Here is a 27977-nt window from a genome sequence, read left to right as displayed (position 1 = left end):
ATTTTCATAATTCTAAAATATAATTATGGCGGGTTTCTTATTCTTATTTCCAATTCTAATTCTTAAAACTCAACATTATTTTCCTCCTTCTTCGTGCCACCTCCCCACAGGTCCCCTCCTGCCACAAGAGGCACCCATGGGGTGCAACCATCCAAGGGAGGTCTGATTTGTAATTGGGTTTCCTTCCACCCCTCCCTCCCCACCCCAAAGCCCCCTCTGCCACCAGAGGCTTCAGGTCAATAGGGAGGGAGATAGGTGGCTATCCACCCAACTACCTGTCTAAACACAGCATTACTACTCCACAAATCTAAAATTTCTTCCCCCAGCCCTTCCTCCACCCCCCAGAAGAAATATCAATATTCACATATTATTAATATCTCTAACCAAACGTCTTAACATTATTCTCTTAATCGCCCTCTCCTCCCCCCCGGAGTTTTCCCCCATTTGGTCCAGCAATTCCTTCATCAAGCCAAGATTTCAGAGCCGTTTTTCAGCCAGCCTAAATACCAATTTACCAGTTTATTCATCCCACACCAAGTCTTTCCCAGTTCAAAATTCCGGTCTCCGTCCTCCCTTCGCTCTGTTTTTTCCACCCCTCAGTCTCACTTCTCCTTTCTCTATTTTCCCCAGTCTCCCCATTTTCAAGAAACATATTCCATTGGGGGTGATGCTTCTCCACAGGGGTTGCTCTCTCAGTTAAATTTCCAAAACTACTGGTATTAGTATTCTTCTCTTCCTCTTCTTCTTTTTTCACCTTTTGTTGAGCATCATCCTCTTCTTGATTTTTGAGATCCCTTTCATTTTCAGAAATTGCCTCTTGTTCCTGTCCATGGTCTGCTATATTTACCAATGGTGAACTGAATTGTTCCTGTCTCTTTAAGAGATCTCTCATGCCTCCAAGAATTTCCAAGTAACTTAACACCTTCTCACGGAAGGCTGTTGAATAGGGTGCAGGCATTTTTTCTTAACCGCAAGCAGAGTGAAGATAAGAAGACAGCAGACACTGGAAAATTCCTTCCTCAAAAACGGTAACCTCAATCTTGGCTAATCATTTTCAAAGTCTTTACTTCTTCTACTTATGAAATAACGTCTTTAACAAAAGTTTCTCCTTCTTATCAGCTGTTTTAATAACCTTGCTGAGCCTCGTGGGGTGTCAGCTCCAGGGTCGAGAAGGGGTTAGAAAAAGCTTTCTTTCTTTGGAGTTATAAAAGCAATCATTTTCACTTTCGGCTTTGGGATATTTTCGCGCCTCTGAAGTCCACAGTAGGAAAAGATCGACTTCCATTTTTTAGAATCTCTTCCTATAATTCCAATTAAGTTTCCAAATTAGAGATTTCACTTACTTTGTCCAAATCTTTTGTATCTTGGGAAGAATCCGCCGCTTGCTGGCTGAAGACTCGGAGCTTCGCTTCTTGGAGGTAACAATGTTGCCCAAGATGGCTCCCGCAACTCCACTCCTCTGATTCTCAGTCGCTCTACTGAGCTCCCGAATAGAGGAGGAATCGCGTCCAGAGCTTTGCCAGGCTGCTAAGCCACCGGAACGCACTTTCCGGTGTTCTTATGGGGAGTCCGTGCGCCCCACGGACTTCCCCCCCCCTCCGCGATGCCAGAGACCTCGGAGCTCGAGGTCTCTGCGTCCTCTCGCCAGCGCGACGAATCGGAAGTGTCTGTTTAGGGAAGTTTTTAATGACTGATGTTTTCATGTATTTTTAATCTTTTGTTGGAAGCCATCCAGAGTGGCTGGGGAAACCCAGCCAGATGGGCGGAGTAGAAATAAGTTGTTGTTGTTGTTGTTGTTGTTGTTGTTGTTGTTGTTGTTGTTGTTGTTTGTGTTGCAAAATAAAATAAATATGATTAAAAAGAAAAGGAAGCCCATCCCAACCGTGGAGTATTTTACTCTGCACAGGAATATTCTACAAATGTCTATTTGACGTTTACTTTAACTTTTTTCTTGCTTCCTTGCTTATGACTGCTTATGACTAAATATCAAAGGATGAAATTCCTTAGAAAACTTGGATAGAATGTTTGATTTTGACTTTGACCTTATTTCATATAATACTATAAGGTCAGTTTCTTTCAGTGGTGTGAAGACAAAACCATTTATTTGTATGAGTAAACCTCTTGAGGTCATGAGCATCCAGGGCAGTTTTGGGAGTCGAAACTTTCTAAATAGTTTCTTAAATATTTTTTTATTGGGGGTGTTGCTGGGGTGGTTTCTGGAAGTTTAGGCATTGAAATTGAAGCTTGAATTTGGGTCATTGAACTTGATATAATACAATTGGTTTTCTTTGGGGGTTTTCCCTGCAATGAGACATAGAGTTCAAGATCTCTGCTTGGGAATTGTGAATAACACCGAAGGATTTGGCTTGTTCACCATTCTAGAGATTCTAGAGATTAATTATAAGATATCCAAGACATATTAGACAACCTGGTCTGCCAGAAACCTGGAAACTTCTCTACTACTGTTTTTTCTTTCTTTTAATATTTCCCCTTTCTCCTTCCTCTCCTTTTTATTGCTATTGTTGTGATTGATTCAGACCAGTGGGTAAACCCCACCCCCGGAATATCCCTGAATTGGACTTTCAGAAGAAGCTGAAGAAATATTTCTTGGAAAGTTTTGGATTCCTAGCTCTTTGTTCTAACTATTTGGTTTTATTCCCTATTTTTGCTTTGGTCTGTGCGTTCAACAGTGGTTTTGATTCCTGGGTGATGGGTACCTTGCTCCTTAACTATGGAAGGAGGGGGGTGAACCTGCTTTTTTATCTCTAGGTGTCATGTAGTTGGTGTAGAAGAAGAAGAAGAAGAAGAAGAAGAAGAAGAAGAAGAAGAAGAAGAAGAAGAAGAAGAAGAAGCCCACAAAACGGGTTTTCCAATCTCCTTCTTGTGAATGTTGCTATGTGTGGAATGATCTGGGAAGCTTTGACTGCGATAGAGAAGAAACAGGAAGGGAGGGCAAAAGGTTTAAGAAGCTACCTTATGTGGTGGCAATGTAAAATTATTGAAAAGGCCTGGGAAAAGACATATAAAGATTTGAAGAAAATGCGGGAAATGATTGTTGTTTTAAAAATATGATATTGAGATGTAGAGGATTTGATGGACTCATTGAGCGAAAGCATAGCTGTCAAGTCTCCCGTTTTCCTCGGGAAAACCCCTTTTTTACTTACCTTTTCCCGGTGGTCCCCCGTTTCACTTCGTCTCCCGTTTTTCTCCGTTATTTTCTCCTGCCGGCGGCCATTTTTTTTCATTCCGATTTGCCCTTCTATGGGCACCAAAAATGGCCACCGCCAGCTTCAAAAGTCGCATCTACGCATGTCCGGAAGTGCATAGACGTGACTTCCGGTGTTGGCGGCGGCCATTTTTGGTGCCCATAGATGGGCGGAGCGACACCAGAAGTTGCGTCGGCGCACTTCCTGACATGCGTACAAGCGACTTTCGAAGCCGGCGGTGGCCATTTTTGGTGCCCATAGAAGGGCAAAGCAACACCGGAAGTTACATCGACGCAACTTCCGGTGTCAAATGGCTGCTGGTCCCGGATTCTGCAGAACTTGGAAGGTAAGAGCGAAAGACTTTGTCCCTGTATTTAAGAATGGAGGCCAGGCCAAGACCAACCAGCCTTTTCAGAAAAAAGAAGCTCCCACCAAAGAAGATAAAACAGATTGGCAAAATAAATTATTGAACTATGCAGGACAGCAAAATAAAAAAATTCCTTCAGTAGCACCTTAAAGACCAACTAAGTTTATATTTTGGTATGAGCTTTCGTGTGCATGCACACTTCTTCAGATATGCAGGACAGATTAGATAATATGAAACCCAAGAAAGAAAGAGGATTTTGATTTTTTGGGGGGGGATATTTAATGCATATTTTTTTAAGCTTTGTGTACAGATTTCTACATTACAGTAGTACCTCGGTTTACAAACACAATTGTTTCTTGAAGTCTGTACTTAACCTGAAGCGTACTTAACCTGAAGCGAACTTTCCCATTGAAAGTAATGGAAAGTGGATTAATCCGTTCCAGACAGGTCCGCGGAGTACTTAAACTGAAAGTACTCAAACCAAGGCGAACTTAAACTGAGGTATGACTGTACTATAACTTTTAAAAGTCATTTGTAATAGGATGAAGAAGGTTTTAAAATTGGATTGTTAAGAACATAAGGTTTTGTGGATGTGCATGAATAAGCACAAAATAATGGAACCAAGAGGGGTAATGGAGGGAAGTCAAGCAAAAAATTACTGTTTAAAAAATTGTTAATGTTTTTTTTTCTTTTTTTTTTCTTATTATAAAATCAATAATTGTTGTTATTTTTAATTTTTGGAAAATTAATAAAATTTTATTTTTTAAAAAGTGAATGTCGATATAGCATAACAGGAAGGTCTGTATATAGCCTTCCCTTTGAATGAACAGAATTTTGTTTTGGGAACAGCTAGTTCAACAGAAGTGTTTTTAAATAAAGAGAGATAGAGGAGAAGGGGAGGAGAGGGACATCTGTTGGTGGGTAGTTGTATTTGAGAACTCATGGCTGTCTTCTTCTTTTTGCCAAAAGAGGAAGTGTGACAGGACAGTTAGTGGTTATAGAAGTATATATATTGGTAAAATCTGTGTTTTCATTGGGATAGATTGTGTCAATTAATAGAATTAAATTTTTGAATTATAAATATCAAAATATGGCTGCAAGAAAATCACTGGTCCCAACTGGAACTTCTGCAAAAACTCCAGGACAGGGGAGAAGGGTTTTGGCCCAGGAATTAGAACCAAAAACTGATTTTGCAGATATGATTATGGATTTAAGAAAAGAAAATAGGGGAAACGCTTAGGCATTGGGGAATCAACTTGACCAGAATACAAAGTTAGTACAGTATTGGATAAAAAGGGAAAGGTAAAGGGACCCCTGACCATTAGGCCCAGTCGCGGACGACTCTGGGGTTGCGGCGCTCATCTTGTTTATTGGCCGAGGGAGCCAGCGTACAGCTTCCGGGTCATGTCGCCAGCATGACTAAGCCGCTTCTGGCAAACCAGAGCAGCGCACTTTGACATGCTTTCGAACTGCTAGATGGGCAGGAGAAGGGGCCGAGCAACAGGAGCTCACACCATCCTGGGGATTCAAATCGCCAACCTTCTGATCTGCAAGCCCTAGGCTCTGTGGCTTAGACCACAGTGCCACCTGCGTCCCTTAGTATTGGATATAACAGGACAAATTAAAGAAATGATGGGAATAACAGTTCAAGACCTAGTTTGGGCTACTGAAATTAGACATCTTTAAAGCATTTGATACACTCTCGCAGGAATTTTTATGGGAAATAAGGACAAAATATTGAATAGGAGAGGTTTATCGTTTTGCAATAGAAGAACTATATAAGGAAGGAACAGCAGTGGTGAGAGTTAATGGTGAATACTCCCAACCTTTCCCAATATGCAGAGGAGTTCCACAGGGGTGTCCTCTTTCACCGTTCCTATTCCAGCTCTCTATATTTGCTTACTTTAATCTCATCTATTCCTTTCAGTATCCTTTCAACCGTTGATTCGCTAACTTGTTCTTCCTTACTCCACATCTTTTGAATAAGTTAAGTTGTCTGTTTCTTGTTTGTGATCATTCTCTTATAGATTTTACCTATCATCCCATGTTTCGTTTTTCCCCATTTGTTTATATATAGTTCCTCTACTGGCTCTTTTGAACTCATATTTCCTATCTCTAGGATTTTAGAAATTTTGTTGTATAGTTCTCCAATTTTTAACCAATGTTGGTTACCTCTGTTCTTTGTTAGTTTCTGCAATGTCTTTAATGACTCTCCTCTATACATATTTTTAACTATATGATATCCCTTAGCCTTTAGAATTTTCCACCATTTGGAATCCTCTATTGCCTCATAAATGCTTTCTAAGGGTACACGTAGAGAAATCCTTTTTAACCATAAAGGTTGCCATTTCCTCCTTATGTTGTTGTTTAGTTGTTTAGTTGTGTCCGACTCTTCGTGACCCCATGAACCATAGCACGCCAGGCACTCCTGTCTTCCACTGCCTCCCGCAGTTGGTCAAACTCATGTTGGTAGCTTCGAGAACACTGTCCAACCATCTCGTCCTCTGTCGTCCCCTTCTCCTTCTGCCCTCCATCTTTCCCAACATCAGGGTCTTTTCCAGGGAGTCTTCTCTTCTCATGAGGTGGCCAAAGTATTGGAGCCTCAGCTTCACGATCTGTGTGAGCACTCGGGGCTGATTTCCTTAAGAATGGATAGGTTTGATCTTCTTGTAATCCATGGGACTCTCAAGAGTCTCCTCCAGCACCATATACCTAATGCCAATACGGTCTGGTAAAGGCCGTATTGGTGGTTTCAGTTGCTTGGTTGATGATGTCATTATTTTGGCGCCGCCCTTCAGAGCTTTTGCTGGTGACAGCGTGCAATCTGCCTTTCTATTGGATGCTGCTGGAATCTTCAGAGCTTTTGCTGGTGATGTCTAATTGTGCACCACTAGATGTTTTTCTAGAACTCTCTAGCTTTCTCCATAATCCAGTGCATGTTTGCAATGTGGTCTCTGGTTCCTCTACCTCTTCAAAATTCAGCTTGTATTTCTGGGAGTTCTCGGTCCACATACTGCTTAAGCCTGCCTTGTAGAACTTTAAGCATAACCTTGCTAGCATGTGAAATGAGGGCAATTGTGCAGTAGTTGGAGCATGCTTTGGCACTGCCCTTCTTTGGGATTGGGATGTAGACTGATCTTCTCCAATCCTCTGGCCACTGCTGAGTTTTCCAAACTTGCTGGCATATTGGGTGTAGCACCTTAACAGCATAATCTTTTAAAATTTTAAATAGTTCAGCTGGAATATCATCACTTCCACCGGCCTTGTTATTAGCAGTGCTTTCTAAGGCCCATTTGACTTCACTCTCCAAGATGTCTGGCTCAAGGTCATCAACCACACTACCTGGGCTGTACGAGACCTCCATATCTTTCTGGTATAATTCCTCTGTGTATTCTTGCCACCTCTTCTTGATGTCTTCTGCTTCTGTTAGGTCCTTTCCACTTTTGTCCTTTATTATAGTAATCTTTGTATGAAATGTTCCTTTCATATCTCCAATTTTCTTGAACAGATCTCTGGTTCTTCCCATTCTGTTGTTTTTTCTTTGCATTGCTTGTTTAAGAAGGCCCTCTTGTCTCTCCTTGCTATTTTTTGGAAATCTGCATTCAGTTTCCTGTATCTTTCCCTATCTCCCTTGCATTTTGCTTGCATCCTCTCCTCCGCTATTTGTAAAGCCTCGTTGGACAGCCATTTTGCTTTCTTGCATTTCCTTTTCCTTGGGATGGTTTTCGTTGCTGCCTCCTGTATAATGTTACGAGCCTCCATCCATAGTTCTTCAGGCACTCTGTCCACCAAATCTAAATCCTTAAACTTGTTCCTCACTGCCACTGTGTATTCATAAGGGATTTGATTTAGATTGTATCTTACTGGCCCAGTGGTTTTTCCTACTTTCTTCAGTTTAAGCTGGAATTTTGCTACAGAAATAAACAGTAAATTGCAAGAACTCAGGCCAGAAGAAAAATGGATTTCAAATAAATCTTCACAATGTTTTATTTGTGTGAGGAGTTCAAATAGGAATCAATCCCCATATTGAAGGCAAAATGAAGATAAATTCCAGTAAAAATCAGGACAAGGCCCTGTTTCGACAATTCTTCGTCAGCTGGAACATTGCGAAATCAATCTTAGAATAATTCTCCTTATAACAAAAATTCATTCAGATCTCTAAACATAAAGTTTTATCATATGTAAAAGAAAGAGAATATGTTCAAATAAATGAACATAACAGGTATATCTATGAATAACTAACCTTACATCAAGATTGCATTCTGTTTTCTAAATAAAGAGTTGAATTGCTTATAATGTACAAAGATAGCTTGTCTGTGTTTTAAATGATAAACCATCTTAAAATAATTATCCTTAAATCAGGAATACATGTAATTTTCTAAGGACAAAGTTATATCACTTATAATAAACAGAGGTAGCATTTCAATCCCCTATAATGAGAAGAACATCCTTCTTTGGTGTCATTTCTAGGTGTTGTAAGTTTTCATAGAAATGGTCAATTTCATTTTCTTCAGCACCAGTAGTTGGTGCATAAACTTGGATTACAGTGATGTTAAAAGGTCTGCCTTGGATTCGTATTAAGATCATTCTGGGGTGTGACACGCCACCTGTGGGGGCGTGGGACCCGGCGTGTATGGGGCGACGCTCACTTCCGGGCGGCACCGTGATGGCATCGGACCGGAATAGTGGCGGCGGAGGGCAGGCCACTTGCTCCGCCCTCCCGTTTCTCCGCCAATGGTTCCGGTACCCTTTTTTATGGAAAAATAGCAGTGGTGGCATGTATGTTTTGATGATGATACATTCAAGAAATGTAGACCAAAAATGTTGAAATATGACTGCTTCTGTTCCTTATTTCTGTGCATTAACTTTGCCAATGAAGATTTACACTAACACACTTTCCCATATTTCCCGGTACAAGTGTTGAGATAGGAAGCTTTCCAATATTACTAGCATAGCATAAGAAGTAAGGATCTGAAGTAAACATTTTCCTGGGTTTAAGCTTTATGTGGAATGCTGATTCGATATGATCATCAGCCAATCAGGAAATGGTATAGCTTAAATGGGAGGAGTTCTGGATTGTCTGACATCACAAGGGAGGTGGTTCATAGTGAATGGAAGGATGAAACACCCTTAAGAAGAAGTTAGAGAGAACACCAAGGTATCCAAACAGGAAGAGGTCTGATGGATGGAACACTTTCCTTACAAGCTATTATATTTGCAGGGTCTCATTCCAGGGCCAAAAGGTCACTAAGCGGCTAAATGATAAGGAGCTTTTATAAACTACAAATGGTTTTTCTCTTTTAAATAATAGAACTCAGGGTAATCCAATGAAACTGAGTGGTGGTTCAATCTAGGGCTGTGTACACGTGCTGTCTTGCCAGCGTCCTCTACTGGCTGTTTGGCCAATAACGTCACCAAGCAAGCAAGAGGTTCTTTGGATTCCACTATACGGAGGACTGACAGACTCTTAGGTAGAGACAAACTTTTATTAATTCGTAATATTAATTAATATTATTAATTAATTAGCAAAGAAATTAACTAGCAACCTGGAATGGAGTCTAATATAAAGCCAACAGCAACTGGAATAAACTACAAAGCTATAAATATAACCAACAAACAAAATATCTTAGGCAACAACAACAACAACAACAACAACAACAACAACAACAACAACAACAACAAAGAGATAGGATAGGTTTAGTTCTTCCTGTCTCTCCAGCCAATGGAGATCTGGAAGGCTTAGCTGGGACACTGCAGACTGGAAGAGGGTTCTCTTCACATTCTGGAATGGAGCATAAAACTGTGTCAAGATCTCTCTGTCTCCTTCAGCTGCTGGCCCTTATATGCCGTATTTTTCCTTGTATAAGACTAGATTTTTCAAACCAAAAAGTTAGGTTTAAAATTGGGGCTTGTTTAATTGGGATTGTACTTAGGGGTGTTCTCTTAATTTGGAGTCCCCCAAATAGGGGGCATCTTATACATGGGGGCGTCTTATAGACGGAAAAATACGGTTGTCTGTAGCGTAGGTCTCATGCCAAGCTGGCAACAGATATAATTCATGACGTAATTCCGTTTCCATCCTTTGATCAGGCCTGAGAGTTAGCACATGTGGGCATGAGCCTTCATTTGCATTCTTTATCTCTGTGGTTTGGTCAAAGTTCCCAGACAACTGGTTCTTCCTTCCTTCCCCCATGCAGTCAGGTGTTTGATAGGTGGCCAAGCCATGAAGTAGCTTTCACTTATTCTCAAACAGCCATGTTCCTTGTATTAAAGCTCCAGCTACATTGCAAACCAGGAGCACCACATTCTGTTTTATTCCCTGGCAATACAGGTGTGCTGCTCTCATTCGTGGGCCCAGTTTGTAAATCCAGATCTAGACCATGATCCAGACCATGATCCAGAAAATATAAGTCTTTGAAAAACTAATTTACTAGCATATAGAATCATAGAATCATAGAGTTGGAAGAGACCACAAGGGCCACCCAGTCCAACCCCCTGCCAAGCAGAAAACACCATCAAAGCATTCTTGACATATGCCTGTCAAGCCTCTGCTTAAAGACCTCCAAAGAAGGAGACTCCACCACACTCCTTGGTAGCAAATTCCACTGCCGAACAGCTCTTACTGTCAGGAAGTTCTTCCTAATGTTTAGGTGGAATCTTCGTTCTTGTAGTTTGAATCCATTGCTCCGTGTCTGCTTCTCTGGAGCAGCAGAAAACAACCTTTCTCCCTCCTCTATATGACAAAATAGATTTGAACATGGCTATCATATCACCCCTTAACCTTCTCTTCTCCAGGCTAAACATACCCAGCTCCCTAAGCCGTTCCTCATAAGGCATTGTTTCCAGGCCTTTGACCATTTTGGTTGCCCTCTTCTGGACACGTTCCAGCTTGTTAGTATCCTTCTTGAACTGTGGTGCCCAGAACTGGACACAGTACTCCAGGTGAGGTCTGACCAGGGCAGAATACAGTGGTACTATTACTTCCCTTGATCTAGATTCTATACTCCTATTGATGCAGCCCAGAATTGCATTGGCTTTTTTAGCTGCTGCATCGCACTGTTGACTCATGTCAAATTTGTGGTCTCAGATGGCTTTGAAATGGAATTAGACAACAGCCCTCTTCTTTCTTTCTTTCTTTCTTTCTTTTTTTCTTTCTTTCTTTTGCCATAGCATCAGATGTCAGGCTGGGTCTTTGCAAAAAGAAAACAAAATGGCACACTTGTATAGCCTGTGTAGCAGCTTCCCCTCTACTTCTTTTCCAGGTCCAACTCATGGTCTCCAAAGTCTTGGTACATTCAATTGGATTTATGTGCATCCAACAGAGACCACATCTAATACTCAATCTTTAATTGAATTAAAGATTGAGTACTAGGCAGGGCCAGCAGTGGTATAATGGTTAAGAGCAGTGGATTAGTAAACTGGTGAACCGGGTTCGCTTCTCTACTCCTCCACATGCAGCTGCTGAGTAATCTTGGGCTAGTCTCAGCCTCACTCACCTCACAGAGTGTGTTTTTTGTGGGGGAAAGGAGATTGCTAGCCACTTTGAGACTCTTTAAGGGGAGTGAAAGGCGGAATATCAAGTCCAAACTCCTCCTCCTCCTCCTCCTCCTCCTCTTCAATGATGACCATCAGGAGATAGAGATATAATTAAATGTATATACCTTCCATCAAGAGTGGGGAACAAATGGCCCTCCAGATGTTATTGGTCTACAATTCCCGAAGTTTGCACCCAGGAACATCTGAAGCCCTCACAGGTCCCACACTATCTACTAAATGGTGAACATCTTACTGGGGTCCTGTAAACTAGATGTCCAGGAGTTTAGAGAGGAATAGGATGCAAAATGAGAATGTGCTATATTACCTAAAACATTTTTTAAAAAATGCCTTGGAATCCATATGGAACATCTCTTTTGGTTTAAAACTGAGATTGATCCAGCAAAAAGAAAGAAAGAAAGACGTTTCAGTTATCTTGGACTCAACAACGTCTTTACGGGAAAGGATAGTCTAATACTGATGCCACTTTCTACCTAATGTGCTCATAATCTTATTCTCCATTTGTTTTTGTTTTTTTGGTGTGTTTTTTTGGAAAAACTTTATTTCAAAATTCTAAAAAAAAATACATCAGATCTTCTCGACCACGAACACAATTTAAAATATCAAACTAAACAAAACTGAAATCATATACATAAGAAGATTTTTAAATATACTCTGATTCCAGTAATAAACAATACTTCCAACCCTTTCCATTGTATCTGGATCTTTTTGTTGTTATTTCTCAAAGGATTATTTACAGTGGTTTTGTTTTTCCCCTCTTTATTATATTTCTTTTTATTCTTTTATACTTTACAGATATCGCTCTAATTCTGCCATTTGTTGTTGTCTTATTCTAGCTTGTTGTTTCACAAATAAAACTGAGAGGATGGAGGAGCCAGCGCCTGAAATGCCTGCAGCACCGGTGGAAGCACCAGCAGAAGCACCAGTGGAGGCAAACCCACCAGCTGATGGTTTGTATACAGCACAGTCATATGAGATGAGGTTTCTCATAAAGTGAACATTAGATTTTAGTCTCATTTCTAAAAGAGCAATATGGTCCTCAAATTGGTCTTGCCTCCCAAATAGTCCCTCTCATATTTCCCTTTATTAACTCTTGTTCCTCCTTCAGTTCTTCATTCACTTTTTTCCATTTTTTGGGATTTAACCTTCAAGTTTTTAACAGATATATCCAAAGCCTCCAACTTATCTATTACTCTTTTAGTGTTCTTTTCCATATCCTCCCCCACATTTTCAAATTGCTTTTGCATTTGTGTTAACATTTCCTTTTAAAAATCTGCCCAAAAAAATAGCTTCTCTCAGGAAGGGGCTTTTTCCTCCTGAGCCAAGCCTCTTTGAGTCGCTGCTGCTGCTGCTGTAGCAGCTGAAGAGACTTTGCTCTTAGTTGACATCCTTTTTACTTACAGTTTTGTATCTGCTCTCAAAACACTGGCTTCTCAGAGTCACTCTTATCAGTTCTTCAAGATCACCACTCACAGTTTTGTTTTGGTTCTCACCCCTGCTAGTTGGAGCAGACAGAATAGAACCCAAAATTTCAAAATATCAAACAGACAAAAGGCAAACAGTTTGGGAATATATACACAGTAACTTATTAAAAGAAGAAGACAATAAGCAGAAGTAAAGGAAAACACATTACTGATGTCCACAGCTGAAAAAGGGGGAAATTACTGTAATTTAATTGACTGGTCCTCTTAACGTCAGTTCAAGCCTGTTGCCAAATCCAACCGTTCCAACCAAATGTGGTCTTGTTCCTTCTCTTTAATCCCAAATAGTTATAGATCCAATTTTAAAATAAACATTTCCTTGCACACTGGTCTTCACCAATCACCTTGTTTCTTTCTCTCAGCATCCAACCTCCAGCTATTTCCAGGTACTCACCCTTCCCAATGGTTCCACCCAAAGTTGAGTGAGTGTTCCAGTGCTTAGCTTTGGGTCAGATTGTGAAGTTCCAGGTGTATCCAAATAAAATCAATATATTTCCAGTTATATTTATAATCCAAGATCCAGAGCTGCTTGGTCAAGTTCAAATTTACAGCATATTAATCCAATAAAGCTCCAATAGAGGTCATGTTCCAAGTTCAATGTCAGTGCTGTTAAATTCCCAAAATTAGAACTCCTCACCGGGGAAGCAACAAATAGCTTATTCGTTTAGCTTACTTACAAATCTTTCCCTTGCAGTTGGCAGGTTTCCATAAAACGGAAGTTGACTTCCTTTTTGGTTTCCGTTTTTGCCGAATTCCCCCCCCCCCAAAAAAAATTTAATTTCAGACAGCTTACTGTTTATTCAGCCTCCAGATGCTGTTAGGAAAATCTCCTGCTTTTTGGTGGCTGCTTGTGACTTCGGCTCGCAGGGTCACGTTAAAGCTGTGAGCGCTCTCAACCACACTCACCCCCCACACCTGCCTTTCAGCAAGGTTTCCAGAAGGGCAGCAGGTGATTGCTGCTTCTGCCAGAGCCCCCGACACCTCACACACCTAATGAGGCTTTCGGGGGGGGGGGTGCCTAGCCCTGGCACTCCCCCCCCCTTACCCCTGCCAGCCTCAGACCGATAGTACCTTTCAGAGCGATCAAATCCGCACTGCCATTTCCAAGACCGGCCTATAATTTTTGACAAATAATAAATCCATGTCTTGTTTCGGAATTAGTGTAATGTAAGCATCTTTCCAAGGACCTGGCACTTTCCCCTGTATTTAAGATCTCATTAGTTACATCTTTTAGTGGTCACGCTAGATAATCTTGTAGTTTCTTATAGTACTTTGCTGGTAACCCATCTGGCCTTGGTGTTTTGCCCATTTTGGCTTGACTAATTGCCTGTTATAACTCCATCATAGTTATAGGTGCATTAAATGAATTAGGTTTCTCTTTTGGAATTTTTGGTAAGTTATTCTGCTTTAAATAATCTTCTATATTTTTAATAATAAATTTTATTAATATTTTCCACACAACAAAAAACAAAAAATAACAATGCACAAAACACAAACATATGAAAAACAAATGCAAATCTTACAGATTAATAATATAAGCACTAAAAAGGAAAACATTGACTTTCACCAATCCCACGGCACCTCCTTTACCTCTCTTTGTATCTTCCTGTTTTCCTTATCATCTCAATCCTAGCATCTAAATATGAATCCCTCTTTCTTATCCTTTCAATTCACAAGGTTATTCCTGACTCAGCCAGATTTCTGTCCTTGAACCTTGTCTTTTAAGGTATTCATTTAGGCACTCCCATTCCATTTTCACTACACTTTTTGGTTTTTGTCTTATTATATCTGTCAGTTTGGCTAACTCTTAAGTATTTTGAAAGTTTACATAACCATTCTCCCCTAGTGGATATCTGATTCCCTTTCCAATACTTAACTACCAGGATTCTTGTTGCAGATGTCACACATAAGAAAAATTTAGTTTTGTCTTTTGGGATATCGTCGTATAATATACCTAAAAGGAATGCCTCTGGCCTTTTACTGTATGATATTATTAGTATTTTCTTTATTTCTTTGTGGATCATGCTCCAAAATTTCCCAATTTTGGGGCATGTCCACCACATATGGTAGAAGGTTCCTTTTTGTTTCTTACATCTCCAGCACTTATTATTATATGTTTTATTCATTTTTGCCAGCCTTTCTGGCGCCAGATACCGCCTGTTATGCATTTTCATATAGTTCTCTCTTATTAGGTAACATGCTGTGAAATTTACATTTTTTGTCCACAGTTTCCCCATTCATTATATTCAATTGTATGGCCCAGATCTTGTTCCCATTTTTTAATAGCGTTACCTTTCCCTCCTTTTCTATTTCCCCATTTTGCAACAATTTATATATTTTTGAGAGAATTTGTTGGGTGTTATATAAGATTTCCTTTTCCCAAACTGATTTTTTTTATCAAACTCCTTAAATTTATTATCCTTCTCAAATATTGTTTTTAAGTGGAAATATTCTAACCAATTCACCCCCGTCTCTTTTAGTTCTTCAAACCTCTTCACTGTCGGGCAGTCATTAATCTCTTCTATGAGTTCCCTAGATGTTAGACAACTGTCTTTCATATTATTTCTATGCATGGCTGATGATTCTATAGGCGATAACCACCAGGAAGTTTTAGCTGTTAGTATTGTTTTGTTTCTTTCCCAAACTTTGAATAGGGCCTTTCTCACCAAGTGGTTAGTAAAGCCTCTATGTGCTTTTATTTTATCATGACCCAGGTAGCCATGCCACCCAAATACTTTGTCCCAGCCCTCCAGGTCTAGGATTTCCATATCTGTCAGTAACATCCAATCTTTCAGCCACATCATACATGCAGCCTCAAAATACAGCTTGAGGTCTGGGACCACAAACCCATCCCTTTCTCTGGGCTCCATCAATACTTTGAAACTTACTCTTGGCTTCTTAACCTGCCAAATAAAATTAGAAAGATCCCTTTGCCAGCCTTTAAAACATTCTGACTGGAAATGTCTGGAAAAGAAAGAGCATTTGGGGGAGAATTGACATTTTTATCAAGGATATTCTACCCCATATAGACAAGTTCATTTTTTTCCCATTTATTTAAATATCCTTTAATATCCTTCCACTTTTTCACATAATTATTATTTGTAATCCAGATCCCCAAATACTTAGCTTTCATGGTGATTTTAAGGCCTATTACACTTTCCAATTCTTCCTGTTCCTTTACCCCCATATTTTTAATTAATAATTTCGATTTTTCTTTATTTAACTTGAAACCCGATACTCCTCCATAATCAGTCATTTTCTTTAAGGCTTCTTGTATACTGTCTTCTGGATTTTCTGTAGTAATAATTACATCGTCTGCCAATGCTTTAACTTTATATTGCGTGGCAAGTTCCTGACACCCCCCCCCCCAAATTAGGTAGAATAATGACACATGACACAATTATTTTCAGGTTAATGGGCTGGTGTTGATTGATTCCAGGTGTTGAGCGGTATTGGCTTAGGCATTGGATCTAACCGGCTATATCTGACTCCAGCCCGTCTGCTGAGAGTCTGGGAAGGGTTAACCACCGGTAGGGGGAGTCCTGCTGATGCACATTAACTAGGAGCTCCCCCAGGGGTCACTGCTAGGGGCATGCCTTAGGCCCTCACCTCCCACACACCCCCGGAATCCTTCAACGGAGTACCCTTCAATATGTGATGGTGCTACCTCCCCTCTTTCCATCTACAGTTCTGCTCTTTAATAGGATCTTTTCTCTGAGTATCCCCGAGTTCAGAAATACTAAACAGTCTCCTGGTCCCTTTTTGTTTCTTGACTTGTTCACTCTGACCCTAAATATTTTTTCAATATCCAAAGATAATTCATCCTCCTCAACTCCAAAGCAGTCTGCCAATTCTTTCAATAATTTCGTTGAAATTTCTTCCTCCTGGTTCTCGTTAATTACTCGAAAATGTTACATCATCTCCTTTTGCTTTATCTCAAGGACAGCGATTGAATCTCAGGTCTCTTCCTGAACCTTCCTCAGTTTCCTCTTTGTTTTCCTCTTGGAGTTTCCTTGCACCGTCTTGTCTAGCTCTTTGTTCTTTGTTGTCACTTGATTAGAAAGGTCCATTATTAATGCGGAGTTTTTCTCAATCTTATTGTCCATGCCCCCACTTTTCCATCTAAGGTTTTGATATTCCCATCTAGGGTGGTTATCTTGTCTCCTAGATTTTTCTCCATTCTTTCCATTGCCAATAATAACTGTTTGATGTCCATGTTGCTCTCGTTCTCCACCATCGATGTTCTCCTTGTTTGGTTAGAGGCTGAGCTAGACCAATTGTTGTCTGAATCTTCTTCGATCCCATTGAAATACCTTCCTGGCAAGACCTCTTTAAAATAACAATTTCATATAGTCTCAGCGCTTCTATTATTTTCCGGGAGTTTCCCTTGCTTCACTTTTTACATTTACATTTCCACTTTTAAAAGTTTCCCTTTTTAATTGCTCCTGTATTGAGTAGGACCAGGAATCTTCTTTTGTTTGGGTTACCCGTTCTTTCGCATTTAGCAAATATATGCCGGCAGTGTTCAGTTCTTTATTTTATTAGTTTATTCTTGCTATTTCCTGTTTGCTCTATAGGTGGCATTGCTGCTATGCTTGATTGCCTTCTGTTGATTTTACTCTTTACTGTCTTTCGCTTCGTTTGCCCCTAGGTGTCTCTCTAGCTTTTTCTACACCCTATTTTCTCTCCTCTGTTTTTCCCTTTCGCGTATGCAGACTGGCTCCTCGGAGTCTCTTTCTGCTTGCCTTTGTTCGTGTCTGCCTGTGTTTCCATTATGGCGGGACTCCTCCACGCTGACTCGTTCGCCCTTCTCCATCCCCTCGCAGCCCCTTTGTCCTGTAAAGCTGACCCAGCGTATTTTGTCCTTGTTTCCTTTTAATTGAAGGCTTTGATTAAAAGCTGCAGCAGTAAAGGACTGCTGGTTCTTCCCCTTTCTCTGCAGTCTCTGTCTTTGCTGTTCTAAACACTCTCTGCTGGTTATATTCACTCTTATAAGGCACCTTTGTGAAATTGAATAACAGTTACCGTTAGTGTTGTGGCGGTTGCCCTTTCACTCTTAATAACTCACTCTGTATTTTATACATTCTTTCTGCTGCCCCCGCTCCTTTGCTCTGCCGATATCTGGCAGTTTTCCAGTTCTTTATAAGTGGGGGTGTCTCTTTATCTCCAGTTTTAAGCTTGTTGGAGAGTCCAGTGCGTCCTCGCTGGGTTTGCAAATGCTAACGCCGGAGAATGGTTCTGCCCTTTAGCGCTGTGGTTCTCCCCTTGCTAGCTCCTCGGCCTGGCGTTTTTAAATAGGTTTTAAATGGTTTTGGGGAAACCCCTTTAACGCGCTGCCCTGGGCCTGGTACTCAGGATCCCCACCTGAGCTTGGGAAAACTCATGCCTCATGTTCCCCGTCGGTTTTCTCTGGTGTCTGGACTGCCTGGAGTTGCCAAGAGCGCTGCTCCAGAAGTCCTCAATAGTCTTCAATATTGTTTATGTTCTCTTTGCCAGCTCAATACAGTTCTGAATTATACCTTACAAATGGCTTTCTTATGTCTTTCGGATTATCTAAAACTTTTCCTTCTATTTTTCATTTCTTTATTAAGTTCATGTCTTGTTTTTTTTCTTTAGCTGCTATATCAGCAGGTTGCCTGGCTGGCTGGCAAAATAAAAATAAAAATTCTGCCATAACATTTTCATCTTCCATTCAATTTCTTGATTTACCAACATCAAATATTGTGTTTATAACATTTTTATGGTTTGTTTTACTGAACCTTTTCCAGATTTTTTAATCAATTCTTCTTCATTTTTAATCAATTCTTCCAGCAGTTCTCATTTGTTTGTTTGTTTGTTTTTGTTCTCTCATCTTTTTTTGGAAAGCATTTTGTTGGATCAAAAAAACCCACATTGCCGCATTACTTGAAACCCAGACAACCGTCAGATCCACTCCTTGATTTAAGTTTAACTCAAAAAAGTCTTTCAAAGCTTTTTCAGCTTTGTGTAAAATTGTTTGGCTATCAAGAAGTCCATCATAATCTCCACCTAAATGTGGTTTTCTTCACCTTTCAATTCCTATAATACTGGATTGTGTTCCCAACGTGTCCTTGGTTGTTTTCCTACTTTTTTTTTGTTCTCAGTGATATTTCATTAGATATGCATATTGTGAGCTGTGGGAGATAGCCAGCCCAGCGTTCGCCCTGCAATTGCAGGCCGATGACATCAGCATTCAGGAATGTTTGTGTACTTTTGCATTCTCTGTAGCGTGATGTCTTTATCTATACTGTCTGTTGTACTATTGTACTGTGTGTCGTGGCTCTTACAGCCGAGAGGAAGCATCTCTCGGCTGGGGAGTCTATCCTAAAATAAACATCTGTGTTTAATGAGAGAGGAATCACTGAAAGTGATTTATAGACACTGAAGCTGATTACTTTTCTAGCTGCACATCAAGGTCTGCAAGTTAGAACTAGAAAGAAAGGTTCCTGAAGTTTTAGCAGAGGAAAAAGCCACGGAGCATACTGGGTGAAATGGCATAGCTGGACTTCGCTAGTGAGCAAATAGATTGTTTACCTTAAGCTTCAGCTCGCTATGCCGGTATCTATATCAAGATGCCCCATCACATATCAAGTTGGTTTGTTCAGCAGATTGCTTTGGTTTTTTAAAAAAGGAATTTCTCTATCTAGTGGGTGTAAATCTCCATATATCAATCAAGTTAAAGTTCTCCACCATTTTAAAGAAAGTTACAGGTAGTCTCTCCTCCTTGTTGTTGTTGTTTAGTCGTTTAGTCGTGTCCGACTCTTCGTGACCCCATGGACCATAGCACGCCAGGCACTCCTGTCTTCCACTGCCTCCCACAGTTTGGTCAAACTCATGTTGGTAGCTTCGAGAACACTGTCCAACCATCTCATCCTCTGTCGTCACCTTCTCCTTGTGCCCTCAATCTTTCCCAACATTAGGGTCTTTTCCAGGGAGTCTTCTCTTCTCATGAGGTGGCCAAAGTATTGGAGCCTCAGCTTCAGGATCTGTCCTTCCAGTGAGCACTCAGGGCTGATTTCCTTCAGGATGGAGAGGTGTGATCTTCTTGCAGTCCATGGGACTCTCAAGAGTCTCTTCCAGCACCATAATTCAAAAGCATCAATTCTTCGGCGATCAGCCTTCTTTATAGTCCAGCTCTCACTTCCATACATCACTACTGGGAAAACCATAGCTTGAACTATACGGACCTTTGTAGGCAAGGTGATGTCTCTGCTTTTAAAGATGCTGTCTAGGTTTGTTATTGCTTTTCTCCCAAGAAGCAGGCGTCTTTTAATTTCGTGACTGCTGTCACCATCTGCAGTGATCAAGGAGCCCAAGAAAGTAAAATCTCTCAATGCCTCCATTTCTTCCCCTTCTATTTGCCAGGAGGTGATGGGACCAGTGGCCATGATCTTGGTTTTTTTGATGTTGAGCTTCAGACTATATTCTGCGCTCTCACCCTCATTAAAAGGTTCTTTAATTCCTCCTCACTTTCTGCCATCAAGGTTGTGTCATCTGCATATCTGAGGTTGTTGATATTTCTTCCGGCAATCTTAATTCCGGCTTGGGATTCATCTAGTCCAGCCTTTCGCATGATGAATTCTGCATATAAGTTAAATAAGCAGGGAGACAATATACAACCTTGTCGTACTCCTGTCCCAATTTTGAACCAATCAGTTGTTCCATATCCAGTTCTAACTGTAGCTTCTTGTCCCACATAGAGATTTCTCAGGAGACAGATGAGGTGATCAGGCACTCCCATTTCTTTAAGAACTTGCCATAGTTTGCTGTGGTCAACACAGTCAAAAGCTTTTGCATAGTCAATGAAGCAGAAGTAGATGTTTTTCTGGAACTCTCTAGCTTGCTCCATAATCCAGCGCATGTTTGCTATTTGGTCTCTGGTTCCTCTGCCCCTTCGAAATCCAGCTTGCACTTCTGGGAGTTTTCGGTCCACATACTGCCTAAGCCTGCCTTGTAGAATTTTAAGCATAACCTTGCTAGCATGTGAAATGAGCGCAATTGTGCGGTAGTTGGAGCATTCCTTGGCACTGCCCTTCTTTGGAATTGGGATGTAGACTGATCTTCTCCAATCCTCTGGCCACTGCTGAGTTTTCCAAACTTGCTGGCATATTGGGTGTAGCACCTTCACAGCATAATCTTTTAAAATTTTAAATAGTTCAGCTGGAATATCATCACTTCCACTGGCCTTGTTATTAGCAATGCTTTCTAAGGCCCATTTGACTTCACTCTCCAAGATGTCTGGCTCAAGGACAGCAACCACACTACCTGGGGTGTACGAGACCTCCATATCTTTCTGGTATAATTCCTCTGTGTATTCTTGCCACCTCTTCTTGATGTCTTCTGCTTCTGTTAGGTCCTTACCACTTTTGTCCTTTATTATGGTAATCTTTGTATGAAATGTTCCTTTCATATCTCCAATTTTCTTGAACAGATCTCTGGTTTTCCCCATTCTATTGTTTTCCTCTATTTCTTTGTATTGCTCATTTAAGAAGACCCTCTTGTCTCTCCTTACTGTTTTTTGTAAATCTGCATTCAATTTCCTGTATCTTTCCCTATCTCCCTTGCATTTTGCTTGCCTCCTCTCCTCCGCTATTTGTAAGGCCTCGTTGGACAGCCATTTTGCTTTCTTGCATTTCCTTTTCCTTGGGATGGTTTTCGTTCCTGCCCCCTGTATAATGTTATGAGCCTCCATCCATAGTTCTTCAGGCACTCTGTCCACCAAATCTAAATCCTTAAACCTGTTCCTCACTTCCACTGTGTATTCATAAGGGATTTGATTTAGATTGTATCTTACTGGCCCAGTGGTTTTTCCTACTTTCTTCAGTTTAAGCTGGAATTTTGCTATAAGAAGCTGATGATCTGAGTTACAGTCAGCTCCAGGTCTTGTTTTTGCTGACTGTATAGAGCTTCTCCATCTTTGGCTGCAGAGAATATAATCAATCTGATTTCGATGCTGCCCATTTGGTGATATCCATGTGTAGAGTCATCTCTTGTGTTGTTGGAAAAGAGTGTTTGTGATGACCAGCTTGTTCTCTTGACAGAACTCTATTAGCCTTTGCCCTGCTTCATTTTGAACTCCAAGGCCAAACTTGCCAGTTGTTCCTTTTATCTCTTGATTCCCTACTTTAGCATTCCAATCCCCTGTAATGAGAAGAACATCCTTCTTTGGTGTCATTTCTAGAAGGTGTTGTAAGTCTTCATAGAATTGGTCAATTTCACTTTCTTCAGCACCGGTAGTTGGTGCATAAACTTGGATTACTGTGATGTTAAAAGGTCTGCCTTGGATTCGTATCGAGATCATTCTGTCATTTTTGAGATTGCATCCCATTACAGCTTTTGCCACTCTTTTGTTGACTATGAGGGCCACTCCATTTCTTCTAGGGGTTCTTGCCCACAGTAGTAGATATGATAGTCATCCGAACTGAATTCGCCCATTCCCTTCCATTTTAGTTCACTGATGCCCAGGATGTCAATATTTATCCTTGTCATCTCATTTTTGACCACATCCAGCTTACCTCCATCCATGGTTCTTACATTCCAGGTTCCTATGCAATATTTTTCTTTGCAGCATCGGACTTTCCTTTCGCTTCCAGGCATATCCGCAACTGAGCGACCTTTCGGCTTTGGCCCAGCCGGCTCATCAGCTCTGAATCTACTTGTACTTGTCCTCCGCTCTTCCCCAGTAGCATGTTGGACGCCTTCCGACCTGAGGGGCTCATCTTCCAGCGTCATAACTTTTATATGCCTGTTGTCTTTGTCCATGGAGTTTTCTTGGCAGGGATACTGGAGTGGCTTGCCAATTCCTTCTCCAGGTGGATCACGTTTAGTCAAAACTCTCCACTATGACCTGTCCATCTTGGGTGGCCCTGCATGGCATAGCTCATAGCTTCTCTGAGTTATTCAAGCCCCTTCGCCACGACAAGGCATTGATCCATGAAGGGATCAATTTATGTTCCTGTAATAGGGAGACTTAGTGTAGGACAACAAAAGCAAATTTTGTGAGCTTTCATGATTGACAAGAGACTTATACTCTGAGCTTGAAAGGGAAAACACCCACAATCCAACCAATGTGTTCATAGTCGTTATAATAGCTTCTTTTTTTCACAGGTGCAACTGAGAGGAAGGGAGAGTCCGGAAATGATGAAGCACCCGGAAAGCATCCAGCAACACTAAAACAAACTGTTGGTCTGTATACAGCACAGTCATATGGGATGAGGTTTATCGTAAAGTAGAAGAATGCATGGGAAAGGGAAGTTGATGGAGAGATAGGGAGGGAGTGGAACCAGTCATGTCATGCCAGGGAGGAGAGCAGAGAAAAGCCCAAACAGCTCTTTGGGTGCCAGAGATCCACTAAGCCCCATAGAAACGCCAGGATTCAGCCCACTCTTTGCTGCTGGCTGTGGTGTTCCTTTCCAGTGTGCAGCCAGGAATGGCTCTACCATTAGGTAGAATGAGGCAGTTGCCTCAGGTAGCAGGTGTTGGGGTGGGTAGGGATGTTTAGACCAAGCATCCCCAAACTTCAACCCTCCAGATGTTTTGGACTACAATTCCCCGACCACTGGTCCTGTTAGCTAGGGATCATGGGAGTTGTAGGCCAAAACACCTGGAGGGCCGCAGTGTAGACCACACAAGCTGCACTGCACCTTCTTAGTTAGTCTGCTGCCCCATCAGCAGCATCGAAATATCAGCCAATGGCCAGTCCAGCCCAGCTTCTGTATGTGGAATTATGTGTTGGGAGGGAGCACCTTGTCATTTGCCTGGTGGGCAGAAAGTCCTTTAGTATCAAAGGCTACTGTCTTCTGATCCAGACATTGGTCAGAAGTTTCCTCAAGCATCAAGGTATCCCCCCTTGCTTCCTCTACCTGCTTACCCACCCAGATTACCACCCCTTGAACAGTTGACTGTCTCTGGCTGATGGCTGCCACAGCATAGGGAAATTCCTTTTCCTGGAGTGGCAATGGTATGTTGGCTTGCTGCTTTTTAGTCGTTTAGTCATGTCAGACTCTTTGTGACCCCATGGACCAGAGCACGCCAGGCACTCCGGTCTTCCACTGCCTCCAGTAGTTTGGTCAAACTCATGTTGGTAGATTTGAGAGCAATGTTGGCTACTGATGGCTAAATCAGATTTTTTTTTTTCAAGCATCTTCTTTTCAGGAGATCGTTACCTTCTTAACATCTCCAAGGGGTGAAAGATTTATCGTACTTGAGATTTTCGTCGTTACTGCCATGACGCTGCTGCTTTACCTTCTATGTAAGTACATAATTAGCATACTTTGCAACTAATGTCACAGGCTTTGCTTAAATGCCAATAGCATTTCCCAAAAGAGATGGCAGGACCCACCTGTTCGGAAACACCATGGAGATGCTAGGGCTCCGTCCCCCGTCCCCCCAGCCGGCGTGCCAGGTGTCTTACCCTCAGGTGAAGCTTGGAATAACAACAACCTGGTGGTTTCAGTGTATCTGAAGAAGTGTGCATGCACATGAAAGCTCATACCAATGACAAACTTAGTTGGTCTCTAAGGTGCTATTGGAAGGAAAAAAATTGTTTCGACTACGTCAGACCAACACGGCTACCTACCTGTAACTAGTACTGAGAATGATAGAGCATTGAGTTCAGCTTTACAAGAACTTTGGCTCACTGTTGTTTGCTTCCTGCACAGCCAGTCAAACAGACAGTGGTTGTACATGTAGCATACTCCGGAAGTACTAGTACCATCTGTGGAGTCATTCCCAAACCTTGCATCTGCAAAAATTTCAAGACCTCCAGTCTTCTGACCTGTGAACTTCAGTCTGTAGTGCATAGTACCTTTCAGAGAGCGTGCGTTTCAGGGCCTTCCAACCCTGAACAGTAGGATTGTTAGCATGTCTGCTGAGCAGATTACAATTTACAGCAGTATCATCTGGCACCTTGAACATCTGGCAATGAAATTCAGTTTACCTAGAACACATCTATATAGTGTGGTGTCAGAAAATGCTTCAGCTACCTGATAACCTGTCACCATAGGTGCGTCCACAGGATTTGCATCAGCCTGGTTAACACATCTGCAATTTTCTGAGTTTGGTGTACCAGAAAATTACCTCCTTTGTCTTTCTCTACTTCCAGAGAAAGATAGTTGGATAACTTACCAAGATCTTCCATGTTGAAGTGCTCCTTCAACTGAGCTAAGGTGCGCTGATACAATTCCTGGTGTTTCCAAAAGAAAAGCAGGTCATCAACAAAGCATACACAGTGCAATTTGTGCTCCCCCTTTTCCTTGACAAACACACACAGATTAGCTATACCTTGGTGAAAACCCAAAGAAAGCAATGTCTCTGTCAGTTTTGTGTTCCAACACCTGGCACTATGCTTGAGACCATACAGGGATTTCTTTAGCTTACAGACCATTCCCTTTGGTACCTGCACTCCATTTGGTGGAAGCATGTACAGCTTCTCCCCCAAAACCCCATACAAAAAAGCTGTGTCAACATCGTGATGGGACATGTGCAGCTTTTCTTCTGCAGCAATCTTGAGCATAAACCTAATGCTCTCATACTTGATGATGGGTGAGTAGGTCTCGTGGTAGTCCTGTGCCTGACAACATTGCCATTTTGGTCTGTTTTGGCCTTAAAGACCCATTTGCTGTCTACCAGCTTCATTCCTGGGACTACTGGAACTAGTTCCCAGGTTTGATTCCTATTAAAGGAATCAATTTCAGCCTTCATGGCATTAAGCCATGGCTCAGCATCTTTAGAGGTTAACTCCTGAACCTCTTTGAAGTTTGAAGGTTCCCATACCTTCTCTGAGCCACTAGGAACAGCTGCAGCTGTTTTAGCAAACTCATCAGCAAATCTCTTTGGAGGTTTGCCTTTTGTGGCTCTTTCAGATCTGTGTACTAGACGCAAGTCTTCAGCATTCATCTCCTCTTTCTTTGGAGAAATGTGACCGATGGTGAACAGTGGCTCCTCCAATTCAGTGCCAGACCCATCAGATGGTCTGAGTGAGGCTTTTGCACTTTTGTAGTCTGCTGTGTCACTGTCATTGTCAGCAGCAGCAGCAACACCTCCCACTGAATCGGTATCAGAACCGGGCTTCCTGTCGTGCCGCGCAGCCATTCAGTCGGGTTTCAGTTCAGCTGAGCTGAAACCGACGCGTCAAGGACTGGGCGCCCTGCTCCGGCGAAGCGGGCGCCCTCAGAAATCTCAAGAGGGGCTTCTTGAGAACATGGACGGTCCGGCAGCGCAGTTTTGCGGGCTCCCCCTTCCCCGGAAAGGCTTAATTTTGAGCCCCCGAGAGCGAGGGGGTCGGAGCTGCAGCGCTATGGTGGACACAGCACTCTCCTTGACAGCGTGAAGCCGCAGGACTGAATGGCAACAGCGGGCGATTCTTCCTAACAAAAGGCTAAAGAATGGACCGTGAGTACTTAGGATATTAATCTGACTTAATTTGGAATAAATTGGCCACGGATAAGGGGTTTAAAAGAAGGAAGCCAGCCCCTTTCTACTGATTGAAACGGCAGCAGCAAAAGTTACTGAAGCCGCAAAGACTTTTTTCTTTCTAAGACTCTTTCTGGAGAGCTGTCAAACCTCCCCCATAGAGAGGGGGGGGGAGACGATTTAGGTGTACTTAGAGAGCAATTAAGCAATTAAGCAATAAAGATCTAAAGGGAGTCATTTGCTGGAAACGGAGGACCTGTCAGCTCAGCCAGAGAATAGAGGCTTTGTTAGTGTAACAATGCCTCAAAAGAACTGAAAAAGAGCTGTTGAAGTCTGCCTCTTTTTAACTATTTGTAAAATTGGAGACAGTGTTATTTGGGAGTTAAGGACTTGCCACATTGTTGGAACTAAGTTATATTAAGAAGACTGCAATAGACTTTGTTGGATTTTGACTATACCCCTATGGACAGAAAGAAAGTACTTGCCGCCTGTGAGAAAGGAGCCTGATTTCCAGCACCTACCCAGTTGTTTGGGTTACAAGAAGGTTTGATGACCTTGGGAGCCAGCTGGGGGAAAGTGAGTGTTTTCCAGCATTGCAGCCTCTGTTGGTAATACAGGGGTGTTTCGAACTAAGAGGAAACGAAAGTAAATTCCAGCACGTTGGCTGCTGTGTGGATTACAAAATATTTTGGGTTTTGGAGAAAGAGAAAGTGTGTTCCAGCACATCAGCTGCTGTGTGGATTACAAATGACTTTTGGTTTGGTTGTGGAAGAACTTATGTGATTTCCAGCACGTTGGCTGCTGTGTGGATTACAAAATAATTTTAAGGGCAGGAATCCCACTGGTCTAGCACGCTAGCTGCTAAGTGGATTATAAAATTGGGGACTCTGCAAAGAAGGCATCTCTTTGGAATTAGAGACATAATAATTGCATTGTGGATTACAGTTTTCTGGCTTGGAAAGGCACATTAGCTGCCTGGTGGATTACAAATTATTTGGCAATCATAAAGGTGGAATATATAAATAAAAAATGTCGGGCACCGACAAAAAAATGCAATTGAGAAGGGATTCTAAAGATCAAGCTTTTCAAGAGCAAATTTTGGAATTTATGAAAGAAAATAAGCAGAGTCTACAAAGTTTAACTAAAGAGGTAAAAGCCACCACAAAGTGTCTCCAGGAATTTAAAGAAGAATTTGGTGTGATGAAAAAAGATCTTCAGGAAGTTAAAACACAGGTCTCTGGTTTAAATGTGAGAGTAACAGACATTGAAACAACTAAGCTAACAGACTTAGAAAAGTTGCAGGAAGAAACACAAATTAGGCTTGCTTTTATTGAACTACGGGATAAGGAGAATCAATTAAGACTCAGGAATTTGCCGGAGCTGGAGAAGGGAAAAGGAGATTTGGGAGATTTAATCGCACAAGAATTTTCTGATTGGTGGGGCCTGGACAAAGAAGAGATAAAAGCCACTATTTTGAGGGCTTACAGAGTAGGCCCAAAAAAGAAAAAGGATTCCAATTTCTTGAATGACTGTATAGTGGTTTTTCAAACAAAGGAGCAAAGAGATAAGATACTAGGTCACCACTACCAGAAAAAATTGGAAGTTCTCCAGCATACGGTAATTTTGTTTAAAGAAACTCCTAAATTCTTTTTGGCTAAAAGAAATAAATATTTAGACCTGACAACGATTTTGACGAGGAAAAATATTTTCTTTAAATGGAAATTTCCAGAAGGCCTGGCATTTAAATACAAACAAAAAGAATACAAGATCCGATCGGTTGAGGATAAAAGAAGATTTTTGGAAAGCCACGCAGAGGATTTTAAATCACCAACTGGAGGAGGCCAAGGTTTGGGAGCAGGAGCTGGACCAGGAGCATTCGATTTAGAATTGCTGGCAGGAGCAGGAGCAGGGATTGGCGCTGGACCAGGAGACGAAGAT

General features: G+C 41.6%; 1 long non-coding RNA gene across 2 annotated transcripts; it reads left to right on the top strand.

Moving 5' to 3' along the window:
- Positions 1 to 640: 640 nt before the first annotated feature.
- LOC118078766 (uncharacterized) lies at positions 641 to 24002 on the top strand. 2 transcript variants are annotated; one of them, XR_009558210.1, is made up of 4 exons: positions 641 to 1028; positions 11964 to 12077; positions 22734 to 22811; positions 23767 to 24002. It is a non-coding gene; the product is annotated as an uncharacterized LOC118078766 (long non-coding RNA). The 2 variants fall into 2 exon arrangements; XR_004691773.2 differs by lacking the exon at positions 23767 to 24002 and having other exon boundaries at positions 22734 to 22883.
- Positions 24003 to 27977: the final 3975 nt, after the last annotated feature.

This window comes from Zootoca vivipara, chromosome 9 (assembly GCF_963506605.1).
Source record: "Zootoca vivipara chromosome 9, rZooViv1.1, whole genome shotgun sequence".
Lineage (NCBI taxonomy): Eukaryota > Metazoa > Chordata > Lepidosauria > Squamata > Lacertidae > Zootoca > Zootoca vivipara.
This window is presented reverse-complemented; position numbering and strand designations above follow the sequence as displayed.